Source organism: Mustela lutreola, chromosome 1 (assembly GCF_030435805.1).
Source record: "Mustela lutreola isolate mMusLut2 chromosome 1, mMusLut2.pri, whole genome shotgun sequence".
NCBI classification, from domain to species: domain Eukaryota; kingdom Metazoa; phylum Chordata; class Mammalia; order Carnivora; family Mustelidae; genus Mustela; species Mustela lutreola.
Genome location: NC_081290.1, coordinates 267,665,026 through 267,687,913, shown reverse-complemented (window position 1 = coordinate 267,687,913; position 22,888 = coordinate 267,665,026). Strand labels below are relative to the sequence as shown.

Here is a 22,888-nt window from a genome sequence, read left to right as displayed (position 1 = left end):
CTTTCCTTCCATGGGCATAGTGCTATGAGTCCTACCATCACATACTATGCTCCCCTTCCCAGCAAATCCCCCACACCCAAATCTAGTTACTTTAGAAGTAAGTAATGAGAAAATCCATTTTCTCCATTTTATTTCTGCTCTATGTTTTAGCAAAAGGGAGGAGAATCTGAGAGTCTCATTATCTGGGACTTATCCAGAAAATGGAACAAACTTTAAAATTACACTTTATCATGTTTATAATGTCACCCTGACATGTTAATTTATATCTAGAGTAGGGCAATCTAAGACTAGTATTCTACATAATCTGGCCCTCATGTGTGTGATTGTGCCACCGGACCAACTCCCTACCTGGCCCTTTGGTGGGGTTGATTGGTTCTCTTAACAGCATAGAGACCAAGACCAAGACCCAAGTGTGTTTCATAGCCACCCTGATTTACGTCCTGTAGCACATAGGCAATACTGTGAGGCACACAGAATTCTGTAATGTAAGAGAGTCATTCAACCGCTAAGAAGCAGAGTTGAGATTTCTATTCATTCTGCCTTACAAATTAAAAGAATCAAGATTTCATCTCTTATTGGCTTGACAAAATATTTCGAGGGTCATTGCTAACTATGTAGCAGTGAATAAACCCCAAATTGCTAAAAGAACTTTGGATTAAAGAACAAACCCATCCATCATTGGAAGAATTAATTTAATTTTATTTATTTATTTTTAAGATTTTATTTATTTACTTGACAGTGATCACAAGTAGGCAGAGAGGCAGGCAGAGAGAGAGGGGAAGCAGGCTCCCTGCTGAGCAGAGAGCCCGATGTGGGGCTCGATCCCAGGAACCTGGGATCATGACCTGAGCCGAAGGCAGAGGCCTAACCCACTGAGCCACCCAGGCGCCCCTTAAAATTATTAATTTTAAAAGGAAGGCTAATTTTATTCCTTGTGGGGTAAAACAACCTATGGAACAAGATTTCTTAATAGAGTTTTACTAGAAATGCCATATCTTTTTTATACTGGAAAATATCATAAGAAAAAAAAAAAAAAGTTCAGTGTATTGTAGTCTGAAACATAAAAACACTCCAAGCCATACTAGAGGCGACGTTCTCAGGAATTTATGTGCTTTGGTAGTTTCCTTTTCTGCAGAATGTGTTGGTTTGGTCAGCTGAAATAATACAATTAAGAGAATTAAAGAAGCAAAGGTAAGCAGCCTAGCGATTTGACAGAATAACTTGCACATACATATTTGGCTTTTATAATGCTGGTAGCGGGCAAATTATAGAGCAAGTTATTTCCAAAAAGAACCCCATGAAGCTAAAGCACTATATTATTTAAGTTTGCAGCACCCGGAAGGAATGGTCTCATAACCGAAATACTTTGTTCAGAGCTTGAGTCTGAAATGAATGAAATCCAATTTTTTTCAGATTTTTGTTTGTTTTTACTTTCTCCCCCTTCAGCTTAGGATTTGAAGACAATAATTTTCAATAGACCTAGGTTGGATCTTGAGCTTATTTCTTTAGCTAGTGTAGTACCAAGCTCTTGACTCCAATCCCAGCAGACTTTATCCAAGGAGGAATAATGCTGCTGTTAGGAAGGAGAATGGAGGTTGGCTAGCCAAGTTCAGAAATATTTATTGTAATTTGTCAAGGAGAACACTAAGCATATAAAATACATCCATGCATGCTTTACTTTCTGCCAAGAACAGGCTTATGGTAAGTTTGGGGAGAGGAAAAAAAAAAAGTAATGCCATTTAAACAGAAAAAAAAAAAAAATCTACATTTGAGCAGAAACTCCAGGTGTTTTTGGGGAGTAGAAAGGATGAGAGAAGTAAAGAGGAACTAAATGTTGATGGTCTCTGATTCTATCTTATATCAACTTTAGGTAAATTGTTTTCAACCAAAGGAGACTCAACAATTCTATCTTTATAAAATATTTTGCGGCACTCTTTAATAACTTGGAGTTAAAATTCATATCAACACAGGTAATTAAAATGAAAAATCAAAACTGTGCTTTTAATGATAATGAAAAAGGGGAATAATTTACCATAAAATACCTATATTTTAGTCTATAGATCCTTATGCACAATTACAGAGAGAATTTAATAGTCAGATGCTCTCACCAGTAATCAAGAATGCCACAACTACAAATGGAAACTGATGAAGGTGTGTGGCATCCGTGTGTCCATCAGTATGACCTACGTGGCTGTCAGGCTTTCTGGAAAATTCAGTATATAATATTGACTTCAATGTGGGTTTTTTTAAAATGAAACAAAGGTCTAGTGTTAAGATAATAATACATACACACGTGTGTGTGTGTTTTAACCTACTCAGTGTCCAGTGGGGTTTCTGAAGTTGTGCAATATTGGCACAGTTCCTCCTCCTGTGGATCTGCCCAGGCATTGCAAAGTTTGTCAGCTCCGCCCACTAATATGTCCTTATGGTCTCTCATCCCTATAATGACAAAGCAGCCCCATATTTCTGAACTCATTCTGATGGGTGGGATTACACTCTGAGAACTCTGAAGTGGACATAGTGAGGGAATGGGCATAACTAAGTAGGCTTTATTATTAATGTCAATTTGGAAAAGAAATCGCAAGGAATAAGGAATCAGGGCAGTAAAAATAAATATAAAGAAAAGGAGATATATGTGAAAAACATTACAACCTGGGGACTGATTGGAAGTGAAAGATAAGGAAAAAGAAGAGTTGCAGATGTTTGGGTCATGGTTCTCTTTTGCTATGGGGTGACTGGGTAAAGTTAACCAAAACTGTCTTATGGGAGGCACATATTGCAGGAAGAATCATAAGCTTAGTCCTCCTTGACCTATGAGATTTGATGTGAATCTGGGTTTCTACGTGGATATGTCAATTAGGTGGCTAGAAATTTTGGTCTGGGACTCAGGAGGAAGATCTTAGCTGAGATTATAGACTTGAGAGTCTTCAGAGTATGAGCAGAATGGAAGGCTATCCAGCTGGTAAGGGAGGGGCAGAGACACAGAACCAGTTAGAGTGAAGAGCATATAGAGCAGAACATGCCAACTTTATAAATTATATCATGAGTTACCAGCATGTAGTCTTGAAGAAAGCATCCAGAAGTTAAAAAGGCCAATAACATTTAAACAAGAGAGTAACATTTGTTTGCTTCAGTCATTTGTTTGTTCAGTCCATGCACAAGGTAGGGACTGGTATTCAAAGTGCATTCAGGCTTAGATGCAAACCTCTGCTGACATCTTATTTACCCAGTTTTATTTGGATAAATCACCTGACTCTTACCGGTCTCAGTGTTTCCAGCTTTAAAATGAGGATAAAAGTATCCATAGCGCAAGATAGTTCAGAAGATCAGAAGGGAAAGTACTCATGAGAGGAAGGGCCTGCCCAGAGTATCAGAGGTACTCAAATATCTAACACCCAGGGAAAGGACACTATCTGACAAAACCTCTTCATGTCATGTCTGAGACGTGCCTGTGGAACACCGCAGCTGGGAGAGCCTGCTGGTGGCTAGGAACTGCCCATCATCTGAAAGACTGTTGGCGTGGGTGCCACAGAGGGCTACCTGTAGGAGAGCCCACATGCCACGTTTAAGAAGAGAACCAGCTAAAGCCACCTCACCAAAAGGGATGGGAAAGGCAAACAGGACTTATAAAGAAATGTTGTTGGCAGAGGGAATTGCTACATGGAGGTACAGTACGGTGGCTTTTCCTTGAGTCTGTCCTTAATCCTAACCCATTCTAGGGACACACACACATGTATGAAGTAAGGAAAGGGAGAAAGGGCTCAAAGTAAAATTCGAAAGAGCTACTCTACAAATAAACAGGCCTAAAGAGCCTTGTTTGGGGGCATATCTCCAAGAAGTAGTAGGAAGGGGAGAGCTTCCCCAGCAGGCAGGGACCAAAGGGACCCCTGCTATTCTTGCAAGGGACAGAGCTGTCCCCTTCTTGTCCCCAAGGAGGCGCAGGATGGAAGGGAACTGAGGGGCTCAGGTAGCCTGTGGGAGAAGTCAGTACAGTTCATGGCAGCAACGGTACCAGCAGGAATCTGTTTGCTTCTGGTCACAGAAGAGGCACCCCTGGGCGTTTCCAAAAACAGAAGGGAGAACCACTTGCCGAAAGGTGGGCATGAGACCCATAGGGATGAAACATGAAAAATAAGACTTTAGGCACACTAACACTCCTACTGAATACACTTTTATAAACTAAAGCATATAAACATTAGCTCAGGCCCTAATACACAGTAAGTAATTTAAAGTATTAGAAGCCGATTTATGATGAAAAATCCATTTTGTCCTATATTCATTGATGAAGACCCAAGTGGTAAAAGATAAAACAACAACAAAAGATCATGTATTTTGACATTAACATATCAAGGAGAGATAGAAGGCAGTGTCTTGTATTTGTCTGAAGGACTATGGCTGTCCCACCAAGAAGCTTCTAGCTGCTCCTCCATGGCTCAGACTACATATTCTGAGAGACCATGGTGTACCAACTACACTGTAGTTGAAAAATCAAGGGAGATTAACCCTAACTTCTCTTAATTAAAATACTAATTATAATACCTAGACCATGGAGAAGGCAGGTTGCTTCTCCCCAGAATATGTTAACATGTAAAGTGAATGGGCTTTAATGAGGCCCTACTGCATTTGACCCAATTACATCCTCCGTCTCCTGTAGCTCAGCCTTAACTTGGTCTCTGCAGCTCATAAATAGTTTCTGGGATCTGCTCCTTGACAAGGCCACGGTAAGGAATGGGGGTTTCTTGTCCTCTCTGCATATTATAATTGACAGCACAATCTGCAAAGATGTCATGGTGTCAGGAATGCCATGATGTATGTGAGATTTCTATATTGTCGACCAGCTTCTCTTAATTGTGATAGAGTGCTGGGAGTTCACATGCAAATTGCAGGGTATCAGGAGGCACTGCGCCTTGAAAGGGTTAGTACTGCCTTGTGAAAGTTTTGTTCCAGGTGCATGTGTGTGTCCACATGTGTCCTCATGTGTTGGGTCACAACGCAAAGTCTGTATCCTGCTGTGTATCGTGGCCAAGAAAATAGGAAAACGCTGCAACACTCTATCTACATTACTCATCCTCACATTTATGTGTCACAAAGCTTTTTAAAAAAAATCTAAAATGGAACTGCTTCTGGAGAAAAAAAAATATATACTCAGAATTTTACATACAATCTCACTTAAGGTCTGGACCCCTCAATAAATGTCCAGAATGCAGGCTAACTTTTTCAACATTTCTCTAAGAGGTATGTGTGCACACGTGCATAGGTGTATACATTCACTCTAAAGACAGGAATTCTGTAAGTAAAATGTCATCTTAGAGAATAGTTGTTATTACCTCTATTTTATAGGAGAGTATTTAGTTAAGACGAAACAATTCCAAGAACATGGCAGCTGATCAATAAATAATAAATTTTGAATTTAATTTAGGCATGAAAATCAGAATCTCTTAGCATCTTCAGTGTCGTTAGCTATTATCATGGCAAAAACTGTAGTCTGGCACAAGTGACATTCAGTTTTCAGTGAACAGGGAGAGAGTGTTTCTTCTGTAGAAAATCCATTCACAAAAGTAACTGAGTGTGTTTTGTATAATGCATAATGTTTTGTTTTCCTCCATTTCTTTTCTCACTTTTCCCCTCACTTTTCTCCCATTATTTTTTTTTTAAGGATTTATTTATTTTAGAGAGAGAGAGTGTGCATGCAAGCAGAGGGGAGAAGGAGAGGGAGTATTAAGCAGACTTCCTGCTGAGCGTGGAGCCTGAGGCGGGGCTTGATCCCAGAACCCTGAGATCATGACCTGAGACAAAACCAAGAGTCCAATGCTGTCACCCTGGTTCCTCTCCCCATTATTTTAAAAGGATTGTAAAACACTCTTCTTAGACAGAAGTGATTTCTTTTGGGAAGTGTTTGGACGTAGTGTACATGATGCATTTCAAATTTGTAACTGGGCATGACACAATCCTGGCTTTACTTATGTAACATATTGTGTTATAGTTTTTATATGGCTTTCAGTCAACATAAATGTAAGACATCACCATTAACATAATTCCACCTGAGCTCCAAAAATGAATTTGGCAAAGTCTTTCAAATTATGCACTATGCATGTGTTTTCAAATATAGAAATTAAGCTTGTGAGTTAAATTCGTGATACAGGTGTAAAATTCCAAGATGTTACTAAAATACCTTTCTAAGAAAAAAAGAATACACAGCAAGATGAAGGGGAGATTTGAGAAGAGATGGGTTGATGGACATAAAAAGCTTACTGCCTTCTAAATGTATTCTTCACAGTTCATTTTTATTTTCCCCACATCCCTGACTATACTGATAAAATATCGGCTCCCTGAGTCTCTTCACCCCATCGACATTTGGCTTTATGACAACTTTGGGTCTTGCAACAGAATACCCGTTCTTATTGTTTGGAGGACATTTTAGAACGCACTAACATTTATTGAGTCTGTGTAGTGCTGTGGGAAGTGCTTTAGAGATAGCATGTCATTAAAACCTCACAGAAATTCTGATACGCATGTCTTTAAGAATCTTTCTGTGATTTCCACTCACTTTACTCCTAAAATAGTATTTCTAACATTAGCATGAAGACCTCTTTCCTGGGGATGTGGAAGTTTGAAGACGGGACCATGGTGTCTGCATTTTAAACTCTTCAGGTAATTTTGGTAACGGGGGTCTACAGACCACAATTTAAGGAACTGTATTTTAATGATACTTTTCTTAAGTTTGTTTTGTTTTGTTTTGTTTTGTTTTTTAGAGTGGAAGGGAGTAAAGGAGGGAGAGATAGAAACGTGTGTGGGGGGAGAGCAGAGGAAGAGGAGAGAGTGAGTCTTAGGTAGGCTCCACACCTAGCAAGAAACCCCAGGTGGGGCTCCATTTCAAGACTCTGAGGTGATGACCTGGGCTGAAATCCAGACTCAGATGCTTAACCCACTAAGCCACCCAGGCGCCCCTTAAGTACTTTTGCTATCTATCAAAATGAAGACATGTTTGATTTGCTTTCTACATTGTGACTGGTTCAGGACTTTGTTTACAGTGAGGCCGTCCCCTGCTCTAAAATACATTATCGTACTTGTTATGAAATTTGCCTTTAAATATAAAGTAGATGGCAGAGGTTTTATTTCAATTCCTTCACTGGAAAGTTGGACGTTCTTTTAAATTTTTTCCTTGGAGTCATTCACCGGGTTCCAGTTCTAGTAATCCTTTATGAGGAGTGTGCTTCAGTCACGGTGAGGAGGCAGGGCTGTGAGGAAAGCTCATGGATCCCTTTCGATTTTAGTGAGGTAGATTGCTGGCAGGGAGCATGGGAGTTGGATTCGTAACGTTAAGCAAATCCATTCTCCTTTAAGCGGACAGTGCTGTATACTTCACAGCTGGAGGAGGAGAACTGGCATTCCCATAAAGTATGTTTTTCTCTTCATTTAATGTTGATCACAAAGTGAAATGGCAGGTGAAGTGTGACCATATATGATGTCTTCATCTTATTCCCCTTTCCCCCATTATTTGATTATTTTGATCAGAAAACGTAGGTAGATTTAGTTTATCCCATGATGCCCTCTCGGAAAAATTTAGGGAGTAGCACAGCAGCCTGCGAAGACATCGTTGCTTGGAATCTGTCAGCTGGTGGCTTCAGGGGAATATGGCGGCATGACTGTCTTCAGCACTGACTCAGTCTTGGGCTGTGTAGATGCAAGGTTGGCATCAGGTCCCCAGAGAGCAATGGCTCACAGAAAATAAGAGATTATGTAGTTTATTTTTTAGGAGAAGAACATTTTACCCATTCTGTCATTAAGAGTCATTAAGTGGTATTTTTATCGTAGCATAGCCTGACTTTTATACTGATGGTACTCTTTCGTTTTCTTTATTTCGCTATTCTGCTTTTCTTCTTCTTGGGTGTTATGATAGGACTGTGCTTGTGTTTAGACTCTTGTTGAAGTCTGGCAGGGCCATATTACTTGCTTTGACTGATGCATTTGGACCAAAAAAATAGGTGTGTGTGTGAATGTGTGTACACATAGGTGCATTTGAGATTGTATATGTGTGTGTCATTGACACGGAGGAAATTTTAAGTGCCGGTGCAAGTCTCTGCTGCTGCCTTTTCTACCTGCCCCCTTGATGATGGAAGTGGATGTCCAACTGGAAACTCTTTTGTCTCTTCACTGAGTGATGATTATGAGAATCCCTTCCAGCTCACACTGGGTATAGAAGACAATTAAATACATTTTATTGTATTAAGTGACTGAGATTGGCTGGGGTGGTTATATTACAGCATAATCTGACATACCATGACTGACATCCATGTGTTCTTTAAAATCATTAGGAAAATTTGCATTTTGGGTTGCATTGGACAGAACACAGGTAAAGCCATTCAAGAATTGGTTAGACAACATTTAGATTAGTAAAGGTTTTAGAGCCTGTACCACACAGGGAACTAACTGAAGTAACGAGGGATATTTAGCCTGGAGAAAAGACCTAAGGGAGTCTTGATAAGTGATTGAAAATCTTAATGACCCACCAGATTAAGAAAAAAAATCAGACATTAAAATGTATTTTATATTTTTGCAGAAGGTAGACCTAGACAAATGAGTAGTATTTCTAAAAAAAAGAAAAAAAAATTTAGAGAGTCAAAGTAAATGCAAATAAATTTTCTAATACTTATAGATGCCAAAAGTCACAGTAGTTTCTTGTGATGCCTTGAGCTTTTCATCAGAAGTGGAATTTAAGGAATAACAGTATGACTATGATTCAAAGAAATAGTTTCAAGTAAAGATGAGTTTTGTAGGCTCTAGAATGCCCAAGTATAGTCGTGGGCTGAACCATATACTACTAGGTGGGTGATTATGGGGAAATACTTAGCTTTTTTTTTTTTTTTTTTTTTTTTTTTTTAACACTTACTCTTTCTGTGCCTAAATTTCCTCACATATAAAACAGTGTTGATGATAACAGGGGTGTCTATCTTAGTTTCACTGTGGGGATTTTGAGTGAAATCAAGCCAAATACTGAAAACAAGGCCTGGCACCAGGTAAATCATAAAGAGCTGTTTTGATGATGATGATGATGTTGCCTCAGAGGGAATTTGTAGATCATAGATTGGTTAAGATCATTGGATAAATTCAGTGGATCGTATATTAGTTGTAGAAACTAAAGTTTCTCATAGATTTATCATGTGGGCCCTCACTAAAAAAAAAAAAAGAAAAAGTTGCTCTGTGCCTTAGAATTGTGTAAAACTGAAAGGATTATCTTTAATAAAATAGAATTCAGTTGGCCTTTCATTCTTTACTGTGGTGGACAGTGTTCTGAAATGACTCCTCCACCTTAATTTTAGAGCCCGTGATATACTCTCTGCCTCGCTCGTTACTCTACAATTATTATTGTTAAATTACATGACAAAAGGATCTTGCAGACTTATCAAAGCTATTAATTAGTTGACCTTAAGAGAGGGAGATTATTAGGGTGGGCCTACACTAATGATAGGAGCCCTGAGAAACAAAGGGGTTTTCTTTGGCCAGTTGTGGTAGAGGAAGACAGGGTTTGGAAGTGTGGGGAAGGTTTCCATGAGGGATCTTGCTGTTGATTGTGATGGTGACAAGTGCCTGAAAGAATCCCCACCTCAGGGCCCTAGGAGCACCCTCTAGGACCGGAGAGTTGCTCAACAGAAGAGGGGACCTCCTTCCTACAACCATCAAGAACTGAATTCTAGCAACCTGCAAGTGTTTGGAAGCAAATTTTTCCTCAAAGTCTCAAATGTGAACACTGTCCGCTGACAGTTTGAGTGGGAAAGAGTCTGAGCAGAGAGAGTCTGAGCAGAGTTCAGGCGTCCTGGACATTTGGCATCAGGAAAGAAAGTTGGGCGGGGCGGGGGGGCAATAAATGAGTGTTGCTTTAAGCCTCTGACTTTGTCTGCATTTGTGCTGCAAGGGAAAACTAACGCAGTTACCATGGAAGGATATCCGGAAGTTGAACTGATTTGGGAAAAGAGTCATTTTTCATACAACAAAAGTTAACTGGAGCGCTTGTTTTGCCAAATACGTGTGTAGAGCTGATGAAAAGGACTAGTATAATGTACTAGAGATGTCTAATTAGACAGAGATGGAAATCACCATTCTATTGAAAGCAATTTTCACAGAATCAAGAGTGATTCACTATCTGAAAAGACCTTGACCTTTTGACTGTGAACTGCTAAACCATTTTCCACAAGATTTGTTGCCTCATTGCTGCTTTTCTTTCTTCTGCATCTTTCATTATAGAAGGATGGATTACCATCCCCCAAAGTGTAATTAAGGTCAGTTGTGTATCTAAAGTTTGAGGAAGCTTTCACATGAAACACGTTTGATTTAAAACAGAACTACAATGTAAAACTATGGAGATACACAAATGCCTTTTTTTCTTGAGAATATTTGCCAAAAATAACTATGCACTTTGGATTTTGTTTGTATTGTCAATGCCTATAGTAAATGATTGGATAAAAGTAAAAAGTAAAAAAATTAAATATAAAAGTAAAAAAGTTAACATAGTATGCAATCTTTTCACTTTTTTTTTAAAGAGTATGTGATAGGCGCTTTTTTTTTTTTTAAGTGAAAAGATTGTATACTATAGCCAATATTACATACTTTTCAACTATTAAGTCTTGGAAAATCAAAGTTTCAAATCAAAATTTAGTTGGCAATAATGGTATACGGGTATATTTTAATTTATCCAGCTTGTGTTAAAATATGGATTGTGCCAATGAAATGTGGTTTCCACATTCTGGAAAGACCAGTTACTTTCTACCTACAAGGCCCCTTAGAAATCTACCTACATACTTGAATGCCTAATTTGACCGAGAAATTAATGCCCACAAGTATGAATTGATTTATCAAAGTTATTATGTGGCAGATTTAAATCTAGAATTTTATTTTTTTCTTTCAGTGTTTTGTTTCTATTATGTAGTATTTCATGTCTTTTTGACACAAATGTTATGGTAATGCTAATGAGTTAAAAGTATTTCTTATTCAGTAACAGCTATTTAGCCTGGTTTATAGATAATCTCATTTGGCATCATGTGACATTGGGGTCTCCTTTGTATGCTGCTTATCAGTCAGCTTCAAGACTCCACAGAAGGTGTGAGACCTAAAACAGGTGCCTAATCACGTCTTCTGATTATTTTGGCTCTTGAAATCTTCGAAAGAGTATATGAACTTAGTCTAAAAATTGAGGGTCAGTGACAGTCAGACCCTAAAGGGATCTGCTTAGTGAAATACTGATGCTCTGAAAGAAATCTACTGTTGGTGAATTCAGGTAGAGTATGAAAGAATTGGCAGCAGAATCTGGGTGTTCAGTGTATGTGAGCTACAGTGTGAGGTTGTGTGTGACAATCCCTAAACTAAGATTCTTTCCAGATTTTCTATCCCCCAGAAAGGAGAAGCTAGTGAAATAAAACACACACACACACACACACACACACACACACACACACACACACACACACATACTCACACATAGTACATAATCACAAACACACTGGAAAAACTGCCTGAAAGAGGTAATTAGGAATAGGTGAAGGGAGAAAGGTATCTGATATTTATTTTTTGAGATAAAGTCACCAGCAGCTTGAGAAGCAATATATAGGCTTGAGAACAAAAGTGCATAATGACATGGAGGGATGGTGAGAAAAGCAGACAGCAGAGTATAAGGACATAGTGCTACAAATAGCAGCCCTGATTGTATTTGAAAATCCGCACCCAAATCTTTTAGGAGAAGAAGGAACAATTAGGAAGCCAGATCTTGAGGGAGTACTGAAATCACTGATAATTAAGTCTAAGAGAGCTGAGTTTGTTGTATTTCTTTTAATGTGAATCATTTGTACTAGCCGGTGAGGCCAGGGAATCTATGGTATGGCAGGAAAGTCTATGCTTTCTCTTTCTAGAAAACTCCAGAAACTATAGGTAAATCATTAGAGGAAGAGAGTTACAACAGATAAAATAAAGTATATATAAAAACAGTATATATATAAAAACATATACTATTAGTATATTAGTATATAATCTTTATTTCTGAATACTATTTATCAGTGATCATCCTTCATTGGTAAATATCCAAAAAGGAGTTATGCTCTCTATATTGTTTTTTTCCAACAATATAAATTGAGCTTCTCTTCATGTTGTAATTACTTTTATAGGATTACTTTAATATCTGCATTGTATTCTGTTGAGTGCATGTCCTTTTCTTCAAGGAGTCAATCCTTTATTATTGGATATGCATTCCCCCCCTTCAAGTATTTTTTGGATTCTGTGGACCATTTCATGCTACATAAATTTATAGCCAAATCTTTGAATATGCATGTAATTATTTGTTTGGGATAAATTCCTGGAAATGGACATACCATTTCAAAATACTGTTATTTCAGGGCTTTTGACAGGTGAATACCTAATTTATCAGCAAGATTGTTATCAGTTGACAATTTGAGAGTCCTCGACACTTTAAAAATTAGGGACACGTGAGTGGCTCAGTCAGTTAAGCAATTCTGGATCTTAGCTCAGTTCTTGATTTCAGGCCCAGATCTCTTGATCTGGACATGGACACTACTTAAAATAACAACAACAAAAATTAGTGTCTTACTCTCCATATTTTTCCAATGTGTATAATAGCCCCACTGCCTGTTGTGTTGCCTAGTCCTATTTTCCTTCATGTGTCCTGTGCTTGGCAACTCAGGTTATTTATTCTATCTCTACTATAAAGGTATTTGCAGCACGGTAATAACAAAAGAAATACAGATAAAGCAAATGCATTGTTATAATTTTAGGGGAAAAGTCTTGGAAGAATATGCACAGAGCCCTTATTAAATTTCACTTGGATGTGGACTGGGGGTGTGAATAGAGGAGTGGACGTGTAAAAGTCGTGTGATATTTTAAATTTCTTCTTAAACCATTTTTTATATTGTTGCATTTTTTTCTATAGTTATTCTTGGGGCAATATTATGGAAATAGAAAAGAAGGGGAAGAAACTCTTACCTACTATGTGTAAGACTTGGCAGTTCTTGTTAACATGTATAATCTTATTTTAATTTCCACTAACTATTTGAAATAGACTGTATCCTTCCTCATTTGAAGATGAGACAGCAGTGGCTTAGCTGGATTAAATGACTTTCCCCAAGCCAAAGAGCCATGCAGCAAGGAAACTGGAGGTGAACTCAGGTTTGCCTGATCTAGACTAATTTGCACTGGATCTGGGAGTTTGATACAGAAACCTATGTACTTTCCCGTGTGCTAAGCTGTCTATCAGGAGGGCTGTGAGCTGACTTCTGAGATCAAGATGTCTGTGTACAGAAAAGGGAACTGTTGGCTCCTTTGCAGAATCCCAGTTCTGAAGTTAATGAGTTCGAGTGTCTGGGAGAACTGGCTTCCCACAAGGTCACACAACGGGAGTCAGTGTTTTCTGACTCTCTGCATATCCAGTGCAGTTCCTTGCCAGTTCTCTTGGAACCAGCCTTGTGGTTTCATTTCATGCTGACAAGGACAAATTCCAGAATCTGATTTCAAGTGAATGAAAACGGTATTAAAAAAAAAAAAAAAAGTGGTGATGAATTCTCATATACAGTGGCTGCTGCCTTTCAAGTATTAAAGTAACTGTCTGCTTTCTTTTCTGAATAGCAATAGCTTTTTTTGCTACAATAAATGGCAGAGATACAGTGAAGGAGATTTTACAAAGGATAATTATGATGGAAAGGCAAGGGAGTAGGAAACAATAGCTCTAAATATGAGGAGTCCTCCAAAATGAACCATTATGTAAAATCTATCATTCACAATCCAGGGGAATGGAGGTTCCAATAAATGAGACTTGCAATCCTTAAAATAAACCCTTTTTGATTCCTAAAGATAATATATCAAGATAGAGGTAATAAAAAGATAGAAATTGCACAAATTATCCTTACATCCTGCTTTTTAGTGAAATATTTGAATCCGTGACTATTGCATTGGACAATGAAAAGGAGTGGTCTGGCTATCATAATCGGAAAGCTCTGAGGTAGGGTGGGCTTCATGTCTAACTGATTCAATCTAACAAAACTCTAAAATTTTTGCCTATTTTTGGTGCCATTCAGAGACCCTTCATCATCCAACGACTGTCTCCTCTCATGGTTAAAGACTTTCTGTTAGCTACAGTATGTGATACACATTTCTGCATTCAGTTATAGACAAAGAGCACACCATACCAACATTACAAGAAAGACTAGAGTTTTCTCCCTCACTTGCATACTCCTGAGCTGATTGCTATTGCCAGAAACACTCTCCTGGACCTGAAAATGGTGTCCATTATCCTGGAAAATCCTGGACTCTGAAATGTACCCAGTGTATCCATGAAATCCCAGGATATTGAGGGAAAAGAAAGGAATTCTTTCTGGGCGGCATTAAAAAAATTATAATTCACTGGGGCGCCTGGGTGGCTCAGTGGGTTAAGCCTCTGCCTTCGGCTCAGGTCATGATCCCAGGGTCCTGGGATCGAGCCCCGCATCGGGCTCTCTGCTCGGCGGGGAGCCTGCTTCCTCCTCTCTCTGCGCCTGCCTCTCTGCCTACTTGTGATCTCTGTCAAATAAACAAATAAAATCTTTAAAAAAAATTATAATTCACAATAAATACCTTAAAGTGAATACTGTATCTTGGTGTGGTGTACAGCGATGGTCCAACTCCATGCAATACCTCTTTATTGAGCTCTTACTGTATGTATAGACACAGTATGTAAATATGAATAGAGAGATTTTCTCTAAAACAATTACTCTCCTAAGTTTTTCCATGTTGGTAATCTCTAATTAACAAATTAACTCAAAATTAACGAATTAACAAATCAACTCAAAATTAACAAATTAACAAATTAACTCAAAACTTAGTGATTTAACCCAATAATAAGCAACTGTTATCTCTCGGAGTTTCTGTGTGTAAGGAATTAAGGGAAGCTGATATGGGTAGTTCTGGTTAGGGGTTTCTCATGAAGTTGCAGTCAAGAAGTTGACAAGGGTTGCATTCATCTGCAATCATGACTAGGGTTAAAGGATCTATTTCTAAGGTGCTTTACCTCCATGGCTGGTGAGTTGATGTTGGTGGTTGGCAGTACATATCAGTTCCTCTTCACTCCTTAGAGCTGCTTAATTGTCCTCCTGACATGGCAGCTGGCTTCCCTCAAAGCAAGCAGTTCAAGCAAAATGGAGTCTGCAGTATCTTATGACCTAACCTCTGAATTCACCCACGGTCACTTTTGCAGTATTCTACTGATTCCACTGGTAAATCCTATTTAACATGGGAGAGATCTACGTCCTCAAGGTTGCAAGGATCCTTGGTGATCATCGTGGAGATTGGTAACCAAATGTAAATGTTGCTCTTTCTATATTAGATGTTTTAAAAAAACAATAAACAGGCTCAGATGGTTTGAGATCGTAGGTTCAGTTCAACCACTGAACTAATGGAGCTGGGCTAATTTCTCCAAAGATGATTCTTCTATTAGAAATTTTCGGGGCTCCTGGGTGGCTCAGTGGGTTAAAGCCTCTGCCTTCAGCTCAGGTCATGATCCCAGAGTCCTGGGATCGAGCCCCGCATCAGGCTCTCTGCTCAGCAGGGAGTCTGCCTGCCCCCCTCTCTCTGCCTGCCTCTCTGCCTACTTGTGATCTCCGTCTATCAAATAAATAAATAAAATCTTAAAATTCTCATTTCGCCTTCTACAAACTATAAGATATGTGGAGATGTGGAGTGGCTGTAATTGTTCTTATTTTGTAGATAGTGAAATCTCATTGGTAAGACATCAATTACTTGCTCAAGGTCACTCACACTTTGGCAAACTGCTGACACAGGTGACCATCAGCACACTAAATACTTTAAAATGTTTTTGAGATGAGTTTTCCAGGAAAGTTAAAATTCAGCTAGTTTTATACTACACTGGGGTTTTCTCTTTTTGTCATATTTTTTATTCAAAGAGCTCAAAAGCATCTTTCAAGCTTAGTTGTAGTCTTGAGTCTCTTTACAACAGTACCAAAGAGTACCGTCTTAAGCACTTAATCATGTGTGAACCTAACATCATAACTTCCACCTAGAGGTGTGAGTATAAACTTTAGATAGCATGTATGCATATAACTATATATTATTATCTAATTCTTTAACTTTCTCAATTAATGCTGTGCGTAGAACATATTAGGTATTCAAGAAATGTTATTATAGCCATTATTTTACTTTACCTAATAGGCTAAATTTAGTTTTATAATATATACAAGGAAACTGAAGTTTAGGCATTTAAGAGGTGTTTTAGAAACTTGGTTCTATATTCGATGGGATAAGTTCAACATTTAATCTATATCTTTCTTTTCTCTTTATTGTATGTTTTAAACATTACTCCACTGTTTACTGCTCCCCATCCCCAACCACATCCCAAGGGCTTTGGGCTTCAAAGAAAAAAATAATATCTATCAAGGAATTAGTGTGTCTATAGGTCAATTTCCCTAAACATGTTCATATAGTTGAAATATAATAAAGGAGAGAATTATTTATATGAAGAAATTAATGGATAATATGACAATTTCTGGCTAATAACATTACAAGAAAAGAAATCACAGCAGGTATTTAGAAATAGGAGAATCTTCCTCATATTTTCAGACCATTGAACAGCTAATCAAATTTTTAGGCCTATGGTAAGGACTGTTTGGATTGCAGAATGAATCACAGATCCACTATTTCCTAAATCAGATGATTTGCATTCTTTAACCATACTAGAGTATTAAGTCCATCTATTAGTAGAAATATTAATGGGACCAAGCAAAGCCTCTTTAAAATGCTTTAAACATACTTAAGTGTGTCCTAAGCAGTATCTCTACAGAGAATTGCTCTACAGAGAATTTCTACAGAAATTCTGAGTTGAATAAATCCTAGAATTGGCTTGCTGCCAATTGGATGAACTGAAGGACAAGACATCTGTGTATCTGTGATTCCTGAAACATAGTTCTCCAGAATCCTTATACTTATCCAGAGCTTGCTACACTGCTAAAGCCCTATAAGCTCAGAAAGGGAATAAAGCTAATTACTGCCTTTATCATAGTCTATTGGTTCAAAACCATTGCAAAATGGCCCCAAGATGAGCCTGGCATGTGGAAAGCTGGAGAACTTGAGATGGTTGACATGGGAAACCAAGTGTTTTCTGTCCTTGCTACTTGAAAACTGGCTTCCCTTCCCACATTCAGGAAAACAGGGGCCCAGGGTGACTCTGGAGTTCATGAAATTGTGTCCTATTCTGTTGCATGTTTCCATTAGTATATGCTTCTACCATTTCCTTGGGACTCTAAGGATCATAAACTATAGTACAACAAAGAAAACCCATCTAGATGTAATAATAAGGTTGTATTATGCTGGGCACAGGTCCCATCAATTCATATGTATTTAACTCTGAAAATCCTCAGAGACCTAGAGACAGACGTGTTAAGCAAATTTCTCAAGGTCACTTCTGCAAACTGAACATATATGTCTCTCACAATTTCAAGTGTTGAAACTAATTCCCAGTGCGATCATATTTAGAGGTAGGGCTTTTGGAAGGGAATTTGGGATTAGTGTCCTAAAAAAGAGACCCCAGAGAGGTCCTTTCTCCTTTCACCAGCTGCGAGCATACTGAGAAGATTGTCATCTATGAACTACGCTCTCACCAGATAATGAATCTGTTGGCTCATTGAGTTGGACTTAGCAGAATCCAGAACTGTAAGAAATTGTTTTTGTTTTTTATAAGCTATCTAATTTATGTGTTTTATGCTGGTCTCAGCCTATCATTAACAAGTATTATGATTGCACCAGCCCTTGGGGTTCTTACATGATTACAAGGTGCCCTCAGTGAATCACTGTCAGGGAATTTTTGACAAAATAAATGTATTGTTTACAGAACCTAGAAATTAGGCAGGATACCTAGGGCTACACAGCAATGTCATGAGTAGAGAGAGAGCACACGGGCCTGGGGTTCTGCTTTTACTGGGGCTGTGAATGGGGGCTCAGGGTTTCTTGGACTCACTCTTCATTGGTGAATTTAATATTCCCCCCACAAGAGGGGAATTTAAAGAGAAAAAACAAGTGACCCAAATGGTCAGTTATCAAAATCAAACAAGATCTCTAAAAGAAGAGCCTCGGGGTGGGGAGGTAGCCTGTCTCTGTATTTTGTGGCTGGCAATGTGTTTATTGTGTTGTGTGGCTGGCAATGTGTTTATTCAAGATCCGCCATCTTTGTTTGAAGAGTATGCTTGTCCATCATTGTTGAAGTCAGGCACTTATATTACAAAAAAAAAAAAAAAAAACAAAAAAACTTCTAAGGTTTCTACTACACCTCAGTATTCTGTTAATAACAGCTCTAATGGACTATGATGATGACACACTGAATAAGTAGCACATTGGGATTGGAAGGCGGGATTGCTCCATAATCTAAATTCCCAACCATTACTGTTGGCTGGTGTATATGCTATAGCACTGGCTACCATACACATATAAAACTATCCTCCTAGCAGAACCCATGCCATTCGTTCAACCCTTTTCATTTTTAGACTATGTCATGGAAAGGTATTTTTGAAAGTCTCAGGAGATGTGAAAGCTATGAATGAATGATGGAGTTTTGAAGGACTTAGAGATACATTGGACTTAGGAAATTACAGGATCTAAAAACTGAGGCAGAGGATCAGGGAAATATAGAAAACCCAAGGAAGAAAAATCATTAGATTTTGGATAGTTTGTGGGTTTGGTGGTTGTTTTTGTTGTTGTTGTTGTTGTTTGTTTTGTTTTATGGTCTTTGCTTTTGTTTTGTTTTGGCTTAAACTTAATAAAAAGCCAGGAGACAGTTCTTCTGTATCGATAGGGTGGTATGACATCAACTAGGATTAATATTACCTGACATTAAAGCTTCAGTTAACTTAAAAAGTGTGTCAATCTAAGTTGTTCCTGCCTCAGTAGAGAGCTGCCTTCTAATTCCAATATCTGCTTGAGACAGTAAAGATGGTGTGGGATAATATCCACGGACTTAACGCTATAATTAAGAAATGGAAACCCATACTTCCATTGACTGTCACGAAACAGGAGATGTAGGGGATGAGCAGAGCATCAGATCTGTGGGATATGGTGGAGAGAATTAGTGTCTGAAAAGCCCATTGTAGGATAACTCTTACAGTCCTATATGGTCTACGTTTGCTAATACAATTTAACATCATTTAGTAAATGATTTATTGTACTTGGTAAAATAATGAATAAGAATTGGATCACTGCCTCTACAAAGAATTTCTCTGAGTTTAGACAACCCATTTAACTCTTAAATGCCAAAATATATTCCCTGGATAAGTCACTACAAAACGGCTGACTTTACGCATGAGTTGTTAATAATGCTTAGAAAGAACATGGAACATGTGTTTTGTGCCATAATTGAAAAATACTGTAAAGAAGGTAGATGTACCTTTATGAAAAGTTAATGTGACCTAACTAAAGCATGTTAACTACTAAGCAATCATAAAACAGTATTTTGACTTTTCTCCCTCTTTTTAATCCGTTATCATTTGTTTCCATAAAATGTTGAAGAAGCCTGAGTACATTTCCTTTTTTTGGTTTCTGCAAGTGTGACACATCAAACACAGAATGGATAAGATATGCAGAATGAGTATGCAACTGTAAGCCCCATCAGCACTGAGAACTGATTCTTTAATTGATCGTGCTTTCAGGAGCCTTCAGAATCACTGTCCAAACTGAATATAGAAGATGGAAATCCAAGGCATGGCATAGCTTTGCTGCCTGATACCATAAGCAGATCTCTAAGTTGAACTGGAGAGAGCTGCTAATTCCAGAGTTATTTTAAACATGAGGTCCTCAAATAAACTCCAGGACTGAGTTCTTTTTGCCTTCTCACTAAAAAGACTGGCTGGAATCAAAATGCATAGTCACTTGACTACCATTAGGAACAAGGTTCCTGGAAACTATTGGTTACAGTGTTCCATTGTCTCCTAAATTTATCTATACCCTATAGCCAAACGTGGGGGGTGGGGTGGGATACTAGAACCCGTGTACTAATAGGTTTTAGAAGGTAGGTACAAAATTGCTTGGATAGTATACAGAGTTATATTTCAAATTCTATCTGTATCTTAAAATGGAAAACATTTTAGATCCTTGTCAATATATATATAAAGGCATAAATACAATGTTGATTTTTTTTTTTTTTTTTGGATAGTGGGTTTTTCCTCAATTCTTACTCCTTTTTAGACTGATTTCTGTGACTACTTTCATAAAAAATTCTAACTAATTTAATTTTTACATTAACCCTGGGGAGCATACACTATAATATGCTTGGCCTATGGTTGTGCAAACTGAACCAAAGAACTTGTTTAGAACTTAAATTGATCCAGATCCTTTAGGAAATTTGAACTCATTAAGCTTAGCTCTTAAGCCCAGTCTCCAGCCTTATTTGCACAACTTCTATGCAGAGAGAGAAGTTGAGAGTCTGAGATATTTATTCAGTATATCTTCTGTGTCATAATGTACCAGATATAAGTGATTGTATTAGTCCTAATTCTCAAAGTACTTACTCTCTGGTTGTGGTCTCTTTAACTTGTGATTTGCTCTGAAAACAATTAAGATGAGACATGTAACCTGGCCAGTGCCAAGTAGAACCTAATGATCTCTCTTATTCTAGACACCATGCATCTACTAATACAGCTTAAACTTGCTTTAGACTTTTTGTGATATTAGTATTTCAGATTAAGATTGTGGTCATTCAGGGACATCTGGGTGGCTCAATGGGTTAAGCCTCTGCCTTCAGCTCAGGTCATGATCTCAGGGTCCTAGGATTGAGCCCTGCATTGGGCTCTCTGCTCAGCAGGGAGCCTGCTTCCCCCTGTCTTTCTCTGCCTGCCTCTCTCCCTACTTGTGATTTCTCTTCAAATCTTTAAAATCTTTAAATCTTTAAAAAAAAAAAAAGACTGTGGTCATTCAAAATTATGAAGTCTCACCCATTAAGAGAAAATGAGAGGGGAAGCTCATTGAGAGGGAGGGACGAAAGAAGCTATAGAGACAAAACAGTAAGGTTTTGAAGGGTAGGCAAGAAATTAACAACTCACAGTTGCACGACAATTAAGAGGAGCAATCTGAGGTGGCAAGAAGGATACGGTGTGATGGTCAAAAAGAGACAAAACCTGATCTTGCTAGGCCTGTATTTTCCTCTCTGCTTTCCCTCCTGAGCTCAGAGTGAAACTAGGTGTTTTGAAGTGTGTATGATTTTTTTTTAAACTGCTATGGAAAATTATAATGGGGCGGTAACATACTGGTCTTTATAATTTCTGTATGTTTCAGTGAAGTTGCCACAGAAACCCTGTTACCTTGCATCACACCTCCATTCAGATTTGACAGGAGTATGGGGGAGAGGGTGTCGTGTGCATGTGCGTTTTAATGAATCTCATGGTTGATGGATGTCAAGTGGGAATATTCCATGTGTCAGCCATGTTTCTCGGGTTCTTACCACAGTTAAATATTTTTGAAAGTGCCCAAGGAGGTGTGCCCTGTGTGCTCATAAAGGAATGAGTCAGAGACCATAGAGCATCTTGCCTTCACCTCTTCCAGCCACCTTTGGGAATAGCCATTGCTGCTTGCTTTGGTCACTGAGCCCTTCTTCTCAGTGGATGTTGATCTCCATTACCATCCATTGGACTGTGTAGCCTAGGGGGCTTCAAGGAACACCACTCCCAAGAGTGCCATCGTCACTATAGGCTGTCCAATTCTCCCACTGCATTTTAATCACACCCACCTCTACGAGGCTACCTTGTCCACCAGATACCACGGCTACCCATCAGCACAGGGGAATCATGCAGCAGTTGGGGTCTGGGAGCCCAAGTTTGTGTCACACACTTAGAGATATTGTATGTCTAAAACATCTATGGGTTTCCTCTGTTGTTTGCATTTGCCCAATGTCCTCCATGAAACAGCTTTTCTCAGGTTTTTGCCTTAACAGTCCTTTGCTCTTCAGAAAATTGAAGTCAGAATACAAAGGAGTTTGGACTACGAGATCAATCCAAGTGACTGTTGTATGCTCAGAATCTCTCTTTTGCTCCCGTAGCTTTTAGGACACTGTTCTGCTTCTTTTAGGAACTGCTGGCTTTCGTTTTGTGTTTCAAGGATATTCCTCCATCTTTCATGCTGGTAGACATCCTGAGAGCACGGCTCACCCAGTTAGACCTGTCATAACTACCTCAGTAGGCTCTGCGCAAGCTCAGCCCAGGACTCCTGCTACAAGACGTCCTAGTTTACTGGTTTGCTTTTGTGCTGCTTAGAAAAAGATGTGCAAAAAATGAAAGGTTGAGCCCTTGTTATTCTGCGAGTGCACAGTATTGTTGCTTAATCTATCCCCGTGTATATATAAGCCCCCTGAATATATCTGCTTTTCTCCATAGAGGAAAAAGCTCTCCCCCAGAGTTTTGAACTGGGAAATTACTCCTGTCATTTGAGCTTACTTGAAAGAGGAACAAAGTGTCAACAGGCGCTTGGTCTGTATCAGTACCACTTATCCATGGCCAGTGCTGTGGGAAGTTCTTTATTGCCTACTTATCTCCTGGGAATGGTAGCTGAACACTCATGTTGGTCTCCTACAGGTTGTGAGGATTACACAAATCTTCTAGAAAGGCCTGTGTGTGGGCAGTAGGCACAGGGCTCTGCCTGTTTTAGCATGTCCATTAGCACTGCGAGGACTGTCAGGTTACAAAAAAAAACTTGTTTGCTGTACTCTCCCCCAAAGGAAATATTTATACTTTCATTTAGTCTTTTCAATTCCCATGAGAAAGGTACAGTAGCCGAATTCCCGAATTAGAATGTGTTTGAAATAATGGGAAGAAGAGGGAACGAAAAAAGACATTTCTCCTCTAAAGAATTTCAAATTGTGCCTCCTATT

The 22,888-nt window shown here is 38.7% G+C and overlaps 1 protein-coding gene across 3 annotated transcripts in view; it reads left to right on the top strand.

Moving 5' to 3' along the window:
* LRRC4C (leucine rich repeat containing 4C) overlaps positions 1–22,888 on the top strand; it is a 1,215,829-nt gene that overhangs the window by 117,756 nt on the left and 1,075,185 nt on the right. The gene's annotated exons all lie outside the window — the stretch shown is intronic.